The 15,611-nt window shown below is 30.6% G+C and overlaps 1 protein-coding gene across 1 annotated transcript in view; it reads right to left on the bottom strand.

The window, feature by feature from the left end:
* Positions 1-15,611, bottom strand: part of LOC143918729 (octopamine receptor beta-2R-like) — a 204,395-nt gene that overhangs the window by 58,420 nt on the left and 130,364 nt on the right. The window lies entirely within an intron of this gene.

Below are 15,611 nucleotides of genomic sequence, written 5' to 3'. Positions count from 1 at the left end.
ACTCATCTCATTTCGGCAATATCGGGATTATCGTCGAACGTGTCAAACGTACAAGCCGGATTAACTTCGGACAAGTCCGTGTTTTGAATATAAATATACAGAGCCAAATCTCGGCTTGTCTTAGAATCTTCCAGATCTTTATTATATACCTATATAATATGTATATGGATGTATACTTGATCGTTTCGCAGTATATAAATGGCAACAATTGAACCCATATAAATGGTGTATTGTATAGATTTTCCATTAGATTTTACTAGCAAATGGTTATTTGCGGTAATTGTTGATTGTTACATGGTTATCTATTCGCGCAGCGTTTGACGGCGTCTCATCAATATTAACCACTTCTGAAATAAATCCATTGCTTTGTAAACAAACCTCGAATCGTTTCAGATGTTTGCGTGCAAATTCAAGTGGATGTTAGAGATGATAACATAAACAGGCCTTATATTTAATATTATTTAGTATATGTATCGCTTGGGAATAAGAACTAAACAAATTAACGTGATATTGTATGAAAATTGGACCATTTGTTCGTATGAATACAACAAATGAATTCAAATAACAAATTAATATGAACATATGTATGTTATAATAACATATGTAATAACGAACTGGTATATGTCCGGTTGCAGAAATCGGAACCTATCACTGAACTGTTTTTAAAAATGCTGCAGATAGTATGTGCACGTTTTGTTTTCAATTATCTTTGATCGAAAGCATCACAAAGTTAATCAGAAGTAGTAGTTCAGCAAGAAAAACTAGATAGTGAGGGGATGCAGGAAGCTGTGTATTCAATATCCGGCGGAAACGGAATGAAATCCCTAGATGAGACCGGAAAATCGTTGTTGACTTAAGCGGATTGTTCTGTAGTAAGAAAAATTAGGTCGCAGATCAAAAGTTCGATATCTCGCAATTTAAAATATTGAAAAAACAAATATCCATCAGCTTGTTCGTAATGAGAATTCTCATATTAAATATTATATTAAGGAGCATAAAGCTCGTTTGCGTTATCCAAATATGCTACGCGAAGTATACACATTATTTTTTAATTGTAAAATATTTCGCATGCCAGCTTTGATGTTATTGTTTACTTTACAAGTTCAACAGAATGAATTATTAATTCGTGATAGAGCTGGGATTACAGTATGCGGTGTAATTGAATTTCTATTGTCGAACAGATTAATTTCATCGAAACGATGTTCTATTAAGTTAATATGTTTTTTTTTGTTTTTATGTACGATAAACTTTATTTAAATAACAGCCAAATTGAAATAGCTCACAAACACTACATATGTACATATACATATGTAGACGTGGAAATGATACATAGAAATATTCAAAATTTCAATATATTTCATTAACACTTGCTGCACTCTGATGGATAGCAAATGACCAGGACATATGTATAGTTAATTTTATTTCGCCAAATATACTACATACATAATTGCAGGGTCTTTATATTTTATGTATTCTTTATCAAAACCTCAATGATTCGAATTATGTCAATATGAAATAAAAAAATGATCAATATAACTAACGAGTAACTAACCTCGTAGAATTTGTATAATTTTATAATTTGTATAACACAAATTTTAAGTGAATAAACGGCGTCCAACACAGTGGTTAACGGATTTGTTTTACCAGAGTAAGGCAAGTGTTTAATTATCGCTTATTTCAAATATGGTTGGTATAATTTATTTATTTAGTAGCAAATTGCCAATTAATATGTAAAAAATAACAGAAGTAAAAACTTAAATTGATAATTGTAATATAGCATAATCAATAAAACTATAATTAGTAACCATAACATAATATTATATAATGCCAAGCATTGCACTTTATTAAAATTATATAATTACATCAACTTCCACAGAGGTATCCATTAACACCTTTCAAGAAAGCACCAATGCTATTAGCAGCTTTAATGCTTTCACGAAGGGTATTATAGATTTGAACACCTCTGTGGAAAACACCTCCTGCAGTTCTTGCTTTCTTAGCTCTATCTATAGTTAAATTATTCCTATTTCTAGTTTTATGATTATGCATATCTCTACTCTTAACTATGTAATATTACAATATTTAGGTAATAGTTTCTTATCTAGCTTATATACAAATTTTAATACAATTTAAGACTATTTCTAATATCCAACCATTTCAATTCATCTAACATTCTTACGTTTCCTCACATTCAAAATTGCACGCATTGCCCTATTCTGCAATTGATAGTGACGTAGCTACATACATAGAAGACGGACGATAGATGGATGAACGAAGTGATCGAATGGTACCCGACAGAATGTAAGGAAGGTCGCAAGGAAGATAGGTGGACGAAATTCGAAAAACGTGTGGGATGAGATAGATAAGAGTTGCCTAAAACAGAGATGAATGGAAGCGTGTTAGAGAGGTTTTCGTCCGATGTAGATTGCGATTGGCTGTTAATTATTTATTTAATTTTATTTTAAAAGTTTTGAACCATTGTGGCATTACAGAAAGAACCTAATGCACCACAACAAGAGCCTACAAAATAAAATAAGAGAGGGAGAAAAAAAAAAATAATGATGATGTTAAATATACATATGTATATTCAATAATTAAAAGCGTGACGATTCTAGGTACACAAGCAATGAAAAATAAATGTTTAATTTTTACAATTTGAGCATCTCGACAGTTTTATTATGGGTCCTTCCAGTGATCAAATAAGAAAGATTCAAACTGTATCTACATATTATGTATTCACTGAAGTTATACATATGTATATACACAAAGACAATTTAGACAACTTCTTTTAAATAATCCGACTCTTTAGCTTTTTTTATACACACACTTCAGTTAATCGTAAGCTCGAATCTTTCGGTCCAGACTAGACTTTGTTAAAATTTGAATGTTGAACTTTTTGAGTGTCATTAAAATTAAATTTTTGAGCGCCATTAAAAAAATCCATTTCAGTCAAAGAGGATGATAACTATGTATGTATGTATATATGTATATGTGTTACATATATACATACATACATAACTTGAAAATATTGTATTAGTGATTTTTTTTATATAATAAGCTTTTCACTTTTGAAAGTCTTTTGTATATGTTTGTAGGTAGGTATATACTATGAGAACAGTTTCCGAAGGGTTTTATCGAATCGTTTACGTTTGCGATTTTGCCATCTATCCCTCGTTCCCCTCGCTTTTTGAATAGGAGTAGTCTCTTCTTCATTATCTCGTTCGTTTAATTAAAAGTCGTAAATCAACCTTTCAAATCTTTCGACAGCGCGCCTTCCTGTTTCTTAGAATGAGGCTCAAATAATAAATTATTAATTTCGTAATACGGCTAAAGCTCCCTGAGAGAAGCTTTTTCCATCGATAAGCGGGGAAGTGAAGGGCGCGAAATTAAAACGAGATGTCTTTGGGATCTTTGCCGTAAAATTTATCCATATAAAATCAGCTTGATTAACCGTTAAGGCGCAAAGACGAACATAATAAATATTTAATGACTACATAATTAATTTACGTTTAATTTTATTCAATGTTATTTATATTTTTAATATTTTCGTCAGATAATATTAATCTATAAAATACACGAATTTGAAGACATTCAGATTTGGTAATTCAACCTGTTAACTTGGATGAATTTCATTCTTATAATTATATAGTAGGAATTGGAAATGTAATAATTTGGTAAAATATATTATATTATTTATAATAATATTGATGACAGAAATATATTATATTATATCAAAAGTTTGACGATAAGTCAAACACGTAATGAATATATAATAAAGTTTTGTTTATATTGAGTTTGGCTTAATATTTCAATAATAATTTATAAAAGTTAAACATAGAAAACGTAATCGGAATATTCAATTTATGCACAAACTTAATAAATTAAATTAATTTCAAAGTCTTGTATTACACTTTCGTTATAATTAAACTTCAACGAATAGAGATTTAATTTTTGATTTACGATATTAATTATTATAAAATAATAAATAATGTTCATTTAAGCGTAGTAGCGTCATTGTATTAATAGCGGTAATTATAATATGATATGATATTTTGACGCCCTTACATGGAATGGTGATTAATAATATTTGGGGATCTGAGCGAAACAATATTACTGTATAATCAGCTAACTTTTCTACAAACCATGCAAAGCGTTCAAGCCCAGAACAGTGAAATTATCGACGTGTAATAATAATTTATAGTTTCACATTCGCTCGTAAAATAGATTGAAACGGGTAAGCAAGGTTACGGTTTACTTTCGAAGAGCTTTCGGTACTCGAAAAGTTTTTACAGGATTATACATACCTATAATATGTATTATTAAATATTAGGGAGATCCATAAATTAACGTCACTTCAGATACAAATATGTATGTACTGCCTTTTAAATTGTTTGACATCATTATTTTAGACATGTATGATACATATATGTAAATATGTTACATATAAAGATACAATCGAACTGAAAGTATGTAAAAAAATATTTTTATTGCATCAATCGTTATAAAATAAGCTCTAAACGGAAAATGCTGACACAGGGGGCGTAGCCCTAGACGGCAAATGCTCAGGGGGGCGCAGGTGGCGTAGTCCTAGACGGCAAAGGTTCAGGAGGGCATTTTATCAATTTTTATTTATTTTTTATTTTTTTTTTGATTTTATAATATAACAATATTGTAATAAAGCCAGTAAAATATAATCAAAACTTGTTCAATTAAAACTGTATATACCTATATTTATGCAAATTGGTTAAAATAATATAAAATAATTAGTTGTTAATTTCTTTGTTTGTTTATGATTGAAAAACAAAATCAACAAAACAACAAGCCAGCAGTATGCCTTGGTGGTTGCATTTATGTTTAGCACCGAGAGGTTACCGGGCTCGTTCCCGTGATAATATTTAATGCTACTGGTCGGACTTGGATATTTGTCCTCTAAGTCGATCGTTTCCTATCAGAGTTTGCCAATTTACCTTATTTTATTGTTGAAACGGTTCCTTCATCAAAATTGGCAAAAACTATCCTACCCGCTATGTCACAAAAATCAGAATTTGATTTATGTATGTACAATATGAAAAAAAATTAAATCCATCAATGTCTCTATAAGATTAATGAATGAATTGTCGTTGAATGAATAATTGTTAATGTTGTGTTCTTCAGCCTCTCAAAAGACAGCGATTTATGTAATAAAAAATATTTTTAGTATATATTATATCTATGTAAAATTAAAAAAATCAGATATCACATCCCTTGTTTACGTATTCATGTTTTCATTTAATATACAGTAAAACTTCATTAAAATATCCCATTAAATTGTATCGTTAGATTGAAATTTAATTGAAAATGGAAAAAGTAAACACTTTTGTTTATTGTGAAAATAATTCATTTAACAGAAAATGTTCCATTGCTTCTCAGTGTATGTTATAAATATAAAGGATTTGAATAAAATAAACATAATGTGTCGTCGTAAATCACAATGAGTCACGTTCGATTATTCATAGACACGTAAATGATTTGCATATTAAAATAAATCTACAGGACTTACGAACAATGGAAGATAATTGTTTCAAGATTAAGGATATAAAACGGCTTATAGGATTCTTCAAATTATAACAAAACTATATTTATTATCGATGGATTTTGATGCTCTTGTATTAACACGATAATAAGGAATTCCAATAGAGGTAAAACAAAAACGGGTTCTACCTAAAAAAAATCCAACCTTCGGTACTACCGGTGGTACAAAATATACATACTATCGGTAGTACTGATATATAAAAATTTTAATTTAAGTTAGTTGAATTATTTTGAATTTAGAAGAAAACGTTGTATTGGCTAGTTTGTATGGATTAGTCGAATAATGAGTCAACACTCAACATCTATTGTGATCTGTGATTCAAAGGAGCCACTAAGTGTATTATAAATTTAAAATTAAAGATAAAGAATTCTACATATATAGAGTTTTTTAAACAGAAAAAAATATATTGAGTTTAAAAATTTGCAACAAAGAAAAGGGCGCCGGCAAAAGCCTGAAGTTTTTGCTAATTGCGCTTACAATTTTTAAGTGTTTTCCAACGTAATTTTAAGAGAGGTGTGCGAAATGCTCGGGTAGATGTGAAGATGTGAACGTGTGTGCCCACGACCTGTGAGGCTTTTACGCTATGAAAAGCGAAAAGCACCTTCTGAAAAACCTCTCAAAGTCATATGTACGTGCACGTGAATATTTTTAAAAAAGTAATCCGAACGAGGAAAAAGCGAGGGAAATTTGGAGATATGCTCGCAGCGTCTACGTAAAAACACCGCATGTCAAATGAGATCAAAGATTTCGACGGTCTTCTCTTCTCAAATTCGTTAATACGAATAAGCACAAGTGATCTAAAATAAAACGCAAATCTAAAAACATTGTATGGATTGAGGTGACATTTTTAGATTTAGCTCGTGTAATTATAACTTTCACACAATGAAATTGTACGAACATCACTCAGGAATGACCCTCATTAAATTTAACTTTAATGGAAGGCTCACTTTCAGTTTTTCAATTGAAGTCCTGTACTTGAAGATATACATATGTACATATATCTATATATACAGGGTTTAATGAAGCTTAGTTCCAAGCCTTAAAAGGTCAATAGCTCATATCATTTAGAACATTTTGAACATTAACTAAACAAGTTCAACAAAGTATTTCATTTTTAAAGATTTTTAGTGAAAACACCAAAGTCTCACAGTTGATTGTTAATACTGCTCAAGTTAAAAGTGGTATATTTTTCAATTATAATTTTTTTGTTTTTGTATTGTTTATTCAATCAAATAAAAACAAATACAACCATCTGTATCAACATAAATAAATATTAGAGGCATAACAAATTTTCAAAAATTTGTCATGTAGGAAAAAACTGATATTGTTTTTATATTTAAATAATAATTGAATTTTTCTTAAGAAGTCAAACCTTTTTAAAACCATGCCTGCTTATATTAACATTTCTTTTAATATATCACTGATGCAGATGTCTTGCCAATTATCAGAATAAGGGTGTAAAAACAAAATTGAGGGAGCGCACTGAACAATGGTTTAAAAAATTTTCTTTATAAAACAAAAATTTTGTTAAAATTATTTATTGTTAATGTTCAAACGCCGATTTTTAATGCGTCTTTCGTCTTACTTCCATGGTGGTAATTTTGAGTTTCATCTCTTCTTTAATGGTTTAAAAGGTGGCAGAAATTAGATTGATCGCAGTAACGTGAATATTGAAAATCTCTTGGTACTAAACTATTGACCTTCTGTGTTGAAGATGCATTATGGGGATGAGTGATAGATGGTAACTGAAGAAATTTAGAAGACTACTTTAAGTAAATCTACATATGTAAGAAGAGAGAACTTAAAAGACTTGGTAAATTATTATAAAGGTTAGATTGAATACCTTCTTAAATGATAATTAAATTAAACTTTCGTCTCAAGGAAGATTCGATCAACTAAAATATTGTATTATCAGTGGAAATCTGTGTTTATGCAGATATCTAAATAAATCCGTATAATAAAATAACTGCTTCGGAGTTACGCTTTCAGCTACCTGTAAGTCATCATCTTCAATAGAAAATCTTTCAATACATTGCATTGAAGCTACAGACGCTCGGGTGCTTCTGAAAGAACGGAAGTTTTCCAGCAAGGACCGTTGACAAATTAAGATCCTTTGAATGTCGTGTCGTTATATAATAACAGTTTACGCTGCATGTGCCTCAGTAACAAAATAACGAGCAGTTTGCGCTTTGAAACGTAGTTCAGGCTTCTGTAATTATATCGGACAGTTGTAGCACAAAAGAGACACCAGCATCGGAATAATTGCGAAAAACGGTAAAGCAGATGCATTTTTTTTATATACTATGAACGAAAAAATAAAATTCGTTTGAACGTAGCAACGCTGCAATTGAAATTTCCGTTAATTTAAAAAAGCCTGGAATAATAAAACAAGTAAAATTTAAATTTAATCCACTAAACGGATTTGGCACTGTCCAGTTTCGGAAAATATGGAAGGTACATAAGAAGTACTTTTCTCTATATTTTCTGGTTAAACCGTTGTCAAAAGCTTAAAAAAAACTTTAAATTAAATGTACTAGATGTCAATCACGATATTAACGTACCTTTCCGAGTAAGAATTAAAGTTTCAAGTAATGTAAGCTATTAAGCTAAGCTCATCATTGGATTTATTAGGTTAATGGATTCTACGAAAAGTTGCTTAAATCCGAGCAAGGATAAAATTAATAATGAAGTATGTACAAATGAAAGGAAATAGATTGTTTTATACGTTCGATAAATAAATTTTTAAGATAATGAATAAAACGGTAAAGGTAAATGAGCTTTTTATAATAAATTGGAAATATGTATGTATGTATAGTATGTACTTATGTATGTATATGTAGAAACAGTACGCACAGTGGTTAGCAAAATAATATTTACACTAAAATTTCCACGCTTGAAATAATACTTTCAATTTGCCTGCAATTAAATTATGAATAATTATTTTATTTATCTTAACAATTCCAATTCAAAAAATACAAATTTAAATTGTATTCATTTTCATAATATAATATTTACTTTTCGTTTGTTATTATTCAATGAATATTTATTTAGGTAAGTTATTTTGAACATCAATTAAATATATTTATTGGAATCATTTAAAACACGTTTAAATTAATAAACCAAAATAAATATTCATTGAATAATAACAAGCGAAAAGTAAATATTATATTATGAAAATGTATACGCATCAATGTATAGCCCAATACAAATTTGAATCAATATTTAAACTTAATCGTAACAAAAGTACTACATATATGAAATCATATCACTCAATCTTGATCTATAATTCTTAATTACATTTTTTGACAGAATCTGAGATTTTATTACTGTATATATGTTTATACATATATACATATAAACAGTAATAATAGATGAAGTTTTGTGATTACGTGAAAATTGAAAATCGAGATTTTAACTGATTCGTACTGAGAATCGATCACTGATCACGTTTTCATGATCTAGTTTTTTAATAAAGTTTGAAATACAATACGTACATTTATATTTATGATATTTTCGACGTTCAAATGTAGTACAGTACAGAATAAAATAAAAACAAACACAAAAAACCTTGACACACGTAGCGTTTGTAAGTTGTTTTCGTAGTGTGGTGAGCTTTTTCATCACACGTGACCGTATTTCATCGTTTTTTTTTTCATACTGTTGTAGTTTCAGCGAGACCACATCACATCCAAAACCTACCTATCCTCTTCTATTCACGACTTCCGTTTCAGAAATGAATAAACTTTTTTTTTATTTATTCCCAATACCGATTTCTTCAACGGGCTATTCCACTCACGTTCGGCCGAATTGTTTCACGTCTCCACGTAAATACAATTTAGTGGGCCGAAAGTTGGGTCGAAAAAAAAATTCAGCATCTTCCCCCTACCCTTTGCTTTCTATCATTGACTAACCCCCATATTCTGCGTGCTTCAAATGTCGGTGAATAATTTATGCTAGATCTAGAAGTGTTCTCCTACATATGTACATACATATGTCGGTAGAACGGATTCACGTTATCGTCGGTCGCGGGCGACTTTTCAATTCGACCGATGTTGCACAGTTTACAGTCAAAAAACGACCAACCAGATGAATAATTCATAAAGCCAGTGGTATGAGGAGGTAGAAGAGGCGGAAAAGTGAAGTAGGCTTTCACCGGAAAAAAAGTTAGAATGTGGGGAAAACTGATCCGAATTTTCGCAGCGTTTTTACGCAGCTAATGAAATTATTAACCGATTAACGCGGGATGTTCCAAAAATGGATATTTTTATGTTCAACGAATTTGGAAAGTTTAAATTTATGTATATCGGTGGTTCTCAACTTGATTTAGACGACTCCCTTGTGGATAGTACGAAAAAAATTAAATCAGTTATGAACCGTCATACCTAAAACTGTTTAAAAATTCACTGAGAGAGTTCTTTTGGTATACCTATATAATAATTTCATACAAATTTTATGACATTTTAAAACAAAGACTAAAAAGTGGTATATAACTTTTCTATATAATTTAACTAGTATGATTACTAACCAAATTAAATTAAATTGTAAAATAGAAAATGATCAGCAGCTATTAAAATAGATATAAGATGTATTGTGAACATAATTTCGTAATAATAAAAAGCATTTAAAAATCAAAAAAAAATATAATTTAACATTTAAAATAATATAATACAAAATATTATATATGTAAATCTTAGGTGTATATATGATCATTCGAACATATACATACATTAGTCCCAGTATTACATACATAAATGAGCCGTTATATTTGAAAGTGCCATAAGTCCATTTTTCTTCATTTCAAGAAATATTTTGCAAAACTTGCGTTTAACAATAATTGCAAATACTGGTGGCCTATAATACGTTTGTTCTGCTTTTACGAGATTCTGGAAATATATGTATGTAGCATTAGAATAAGTGATTAAAATTTGTTTCAAATATAACGCCTCATATGTATGTATGTATCTATACCATTTATAATTTTTTTGAAATCGTAAAATATAAAAGTTTTGCACGTATATATTTTTCTGTATTTGTATCTGTTAGAAAGAAAATAAAGCTTAAATGTCAGAAATCAAATAAAAAAAAAACCAAAATGAATATATTTGGTATAACCGGTATTTTATTTGTTAACTCCCGGTTATATCAACGCTCAATTTTTTAAAAACCCGGTAGTACCGGTTTTGGATGAACCAGTATTGCAATCCCTTGTATGAATCGTTGTGAATTTAAACACATATACTAGTACCTATAAATATCGCAAGCTTTTTACCGGTCGAAAGAAAGATCAAGGTTTCAACGAAATCACATAAATTAGTATGAAACTTTCAAAACCTATTCATATATGCATGCATGTGTTTCTAAATATATAATATATCGATGATGTTTGGTAGAAAAATTATGTTTAATGTCATCTAAATGTTTTGCAGTACACAACCATTTAATTATACAAATAATAGAATCAGTTATTTATTTTAATACAAGTTAAATTCAAAGGCTTCAAAAACATCGTATAATATATTTATTACATACGTATAATATTTTGACGTAAAGTTTACCGTATTCGATCGGGTTCGAAAACTAGAACCCACTCACCTAATATTCGGTATAATGCCATGTGAGGTAAGCGTTTATGAAACAATATATAATATATATTATTACAGAGGTAACGTTCGTTCTGGTTGATACAAAAACGTTTCGTCCACTTTGATCAGAGAGGGAAATTTTAGACAGAATAATAGCCAGGGGCTAAGTGACACTTCGCTACAGCAAGAATGTGAGAGGTAAATTAATTAAGGTCATACACATACACTACACACTTGTGTGTAGATATGGGGCTTGGGGCAAAACTAAGCAAGTACCAACCTACTTTTCAGCTGAAGGCATAGACGAGACGCACTCCCCTTTCAGACGGTAAGGGGCTTCATGGTTTTGATTACAAAGGACACAAAATTGTATGTTGTCATACGAAGTGGGTTTTGAAACCTGTTGAAGCATTTGAATATTTAATTAATTACTGCAGATTGGTTATATGTGAATGTGGCATTTTACTAAATTAAATCAAATGGGTGCTGAAATTGTTTAGTAGAAAGTAGAAGCATATCAATCATGAATCATAAAACTATTTTTGGAACATGCAATTTCGTAAAATAACTATGAAAATATTGAACGTCGTGAAACAACGCTTGGATTGAGTATACTATTTTAAGTAGATGTTTATCCCAATTTTCTTGGAAAAAGTAGGCATTGTTTTCATTAATTTAATAATAAATATTGTATGCAAACAAAGGATTATTTTGATTGTATTTACGAATTTTAATTTAAAATATCGCATGTTTTCCCACGAGATGTTATTAAAGATTATGAAAAAGCTGGGTTTTCCTCGACGTTTCGGCGAAAATATGAGTTTTTCCGATAAGTTTGTACACAGCGTATCGACTGTGTTTATTTTTGTCGGATGGTAGGGGATGGAAACAAGGTATAGGAAGGTAGGACGAGGTGGTGAAAATAACTTCGCACATTTTCCTATTATATCGAGTTTTTATTTTTCATGAAATTATTTTTAGTCACACCTGCGACCTCAGCAACGAAATAAAACAAAAACTCAAAAGTTTCCCCTCCGGGAGCTTTTCACTCCCCCATCTACTTTTACTAGACTCGGCTTCTCCCTTCCCTCGTTCCCGTTCGTGTCCTTTGCCGTCTGGGGAAGGAACAACTGTGTGAAATTAGCTTATGAAAATGACGTTTGAAAAAATAAAACTGCTCCAAGCAAGGACTGTATAATTTATGATCTACAGGTGCGGTTCTGTCCGAATTATTTTCATGCTGTTGTTATTAAATATTTAAAACAGTGAACCGTCAAGTTCTTGACTTGAATTATATTTGATTTACATTCTAAATAGGATAAAATATTAGGAATATACATACTTTTTAAACAGTACCTATATGTATGTCGGATATTTTTGTTTAAACTACATACATTCATATGTACAGATGTATGTAATAAGAAGATTTGGAATTGATTTTGTAAATGTTACAGTTCAAGTGTTCATTACGATTCGTTTGTGAACATACTAGTTATTTCATACATAAACTAGATATTGGTTTTAGTTTATGTGCTAAGTCAAAAGCTATCTTTAAATAGACTTACCAGGTGCCGCATGGAACTTTTAGTTCTCAAAACTATTGAGCTGTCAAAATCTTTGAGATGTCAAAACGCCAAAAGTATCTAAGTGATTTATTTAAGTATTCTAAAGGGAGACTAGCTTTTGATAATAATAAAAGTATTGAAGCCTAGGGTAAGCGTACATATGTATGTATGTATATACATACATGTTTTATTTTATTTTTTAACATATTAGCCACAGTGGCATTACACAATCATACCAACAAAATAATAACTACTTATTATATTTTGATGGAAAAATCATGGAAATTTGTAATTGATAAAATCAACCACGGACGTTGATCCACAACCACTCAACCAGTTTAGCACAGCTTACATTAAACGGGTCAATTTCAGCAGCAATCTGGTTGAGCAGATATATCGCTCTAGATATTGGAGACGTTGTCCATATGTATGCATGTACATACATAGAGGATGGGACAAACGATCGAAAATACTAAAACAAACTAGTTATTTTGTCAATTTGTCCTTCTAAAAATCTAAAAGGGTGAAAGGGAAATTGCAAGGACAATGGGCGGATGAAATTAGAAAAACGTGTGGGATGAGATGGTTAATTACAATAATTAGCCTCGCAAATTTTTATTTATTTTTACTTAAAACAGACAATATTAACTGGATGCTTGGCGTCCAGCATAGTGGCTAACGCAATTTTTTAGCACAGTAAGGCAAGTGTTTAATTATCGATTATGTCAAATATGGTTATTAAATGGTGAGAGTAAGAAATTGAATGGATAATGGGTGGGTCATATAGATACACAGAAGAACAGACAATAAATGTATGAACGAAGTGCTCGAACGGTACCCCAGAGAATGTAAAAGGGTGAAAGGAAAGTTGCAAGGAAAATGGGTGGATGAAATTAGAAAAACGTGTGGGATGAGATGCATAATTACAATAACTAACCTCGCAGATTTTGCTTTATTTTGACATAAAACAAACCATATTAACTAGATGCTTGGCGTCCAGCAAAGTGGCTAACGCAATTTTTTAGCACAGTAAGGCAAGTGTTAATTAACCATTCCATAAAATATAAACTAAATCTACTTACATTCACAATAAACTGTGAGTATCATTCCTTATATACGTAATGAAGTAAAAGGACAACATTTAACGATTGCAATATAAAATAAATGACGACAAAATTTTCGCATCCGAATTGTGAACATTTACAAAATCAACACGTTAATTATCGACATTAAACAAAAAGAAAATTCATTCGAAACATAACATTTTACGATTTTTTACCTATGTATGTACATACATAGGTACATAGCTACTTAAATACACTTTTATCACACGCCGTAATCGTTACATTTAACGCCTAGGCCGTGCAAGTTAACGCGTTTATTTATGAGGTTAACGATATCGCCTCACCATATTTCATCGTGTGTCACGTAAGACTGCCTTTATTGCTATACTAATTGCTTTCCAATCTACTTTTTCTCCGATGATCACAGCCTTACACAGTGCCGTGGTCTCTAGATAGGTAGTGGTAATAAAGCATCGGCCCGGGAGTCTCCGGCCAGGTACGAACTGATTTATAGGGTAAGAGGTTTCGGGTCAGAGGACGCGAGGGTCTACGTATAATATTATATGTATGTATGTGTATAGGCTTTACGATACTGTTGCAAAATTAACTGCCAGGTTTCCCGATAAGCCACATCAGACCACGATGATGGACCATCGCCATAAAAATGTTAAACGGAACGCGGATTTATGCACGCGGAAAATAAATGAGTGAAAAAGCATTTTCGGAAAATGTCGAGCTGGAAAAAATTGGGAGTGGAAAATATCTATGTATTATAAATACATATATACGTACATATATGTATCTTGACGAGTTCTGGCACAGAGATGGGAATTTAAAATCGGTCGCTATGGAAACGTTTCGAATGATGATCCTACTTACGGAACCGTCATAATCAATGGATTTCGATCACGTAAATATATTGTACGTATACGTATGTGTGCGCTTTTGAAAAAAGGCTTTTTTTGCGAACGTACGGGAAAGCCAAAATCACTTAGGGTTTAAATTCGCACACTGTGTAGCTAATGCTCTGCAAAATAATCCTTGACATACATACATATGTATATATGGCGACCCTTTGAAGGATTATGATATGACCATTAAAAATGTGAATTTTTTTCAAAAGAAGATGTAATTAAAATGAATTTTTATAGTCAGAAGACAGACGTACGTTGGGACAATTTCAAACCGTTTTAGCTTAGAGCATTTCCATAAAACTTTATATTTTAATAGCTTTATATCAAACTGAAGCTGTTATCAACAGATATTGGTAGTGGATTTTTTATATTTTTTATTTTATATATATTTTATTCAATCAATCACATTTCATTTTAATAGATCGCTTTACAGATTAAGAATTAATTATTATATAAACGTAATAATTAATAATATATTTACATTAAACACGACATCTATGGTCATACATGAGTATTTTTAGTATTATACAAGGCAAATACAAACATAGAGACATCTATTGGACAGAACTTGCAGCATTTATAGAAATCGTCGAAAATCGAGATGCTGAATAATTCGAATTTTTGCGATAGAGATAGGACGGGGATGCCAATTTGTTGGAACCGTTTCAATGAAATCAGATAAATTTGAAAACTGTGATAGAAAACGGTCAAACTTGAAGTCACATATCCAAGGTCTGTCCAGCAGCACACGCCAGGGGTAGAAACTTGTGATCAAACAATTGAAAGCATGGCATGTTGAACATTGACCTATATATATATATATATATATATATATATATATATATATATATATATATATATATATATATATATATATATATATATTTATTTTTTATTTTTATTATTATTATTTT

This window comes from Arctopsyche grandis, chromosome 11 (assembly GCF_051622035.1).
Source record: "Arctopsyche grandis isolate Sample6627 chromosome 11, ASM5162203v2, whole genome shotgun sequence".
Taxonomy (NCBI): Eukaryota; Metazoa; Arthropoda; class Insecta; order Trichoptera; family Hydropsychidae; genus Arctopsyche; species Arctopsyche grandis.
This window is presented reverse-complemented; position numbering and strand designations above follow the sequence as displayed.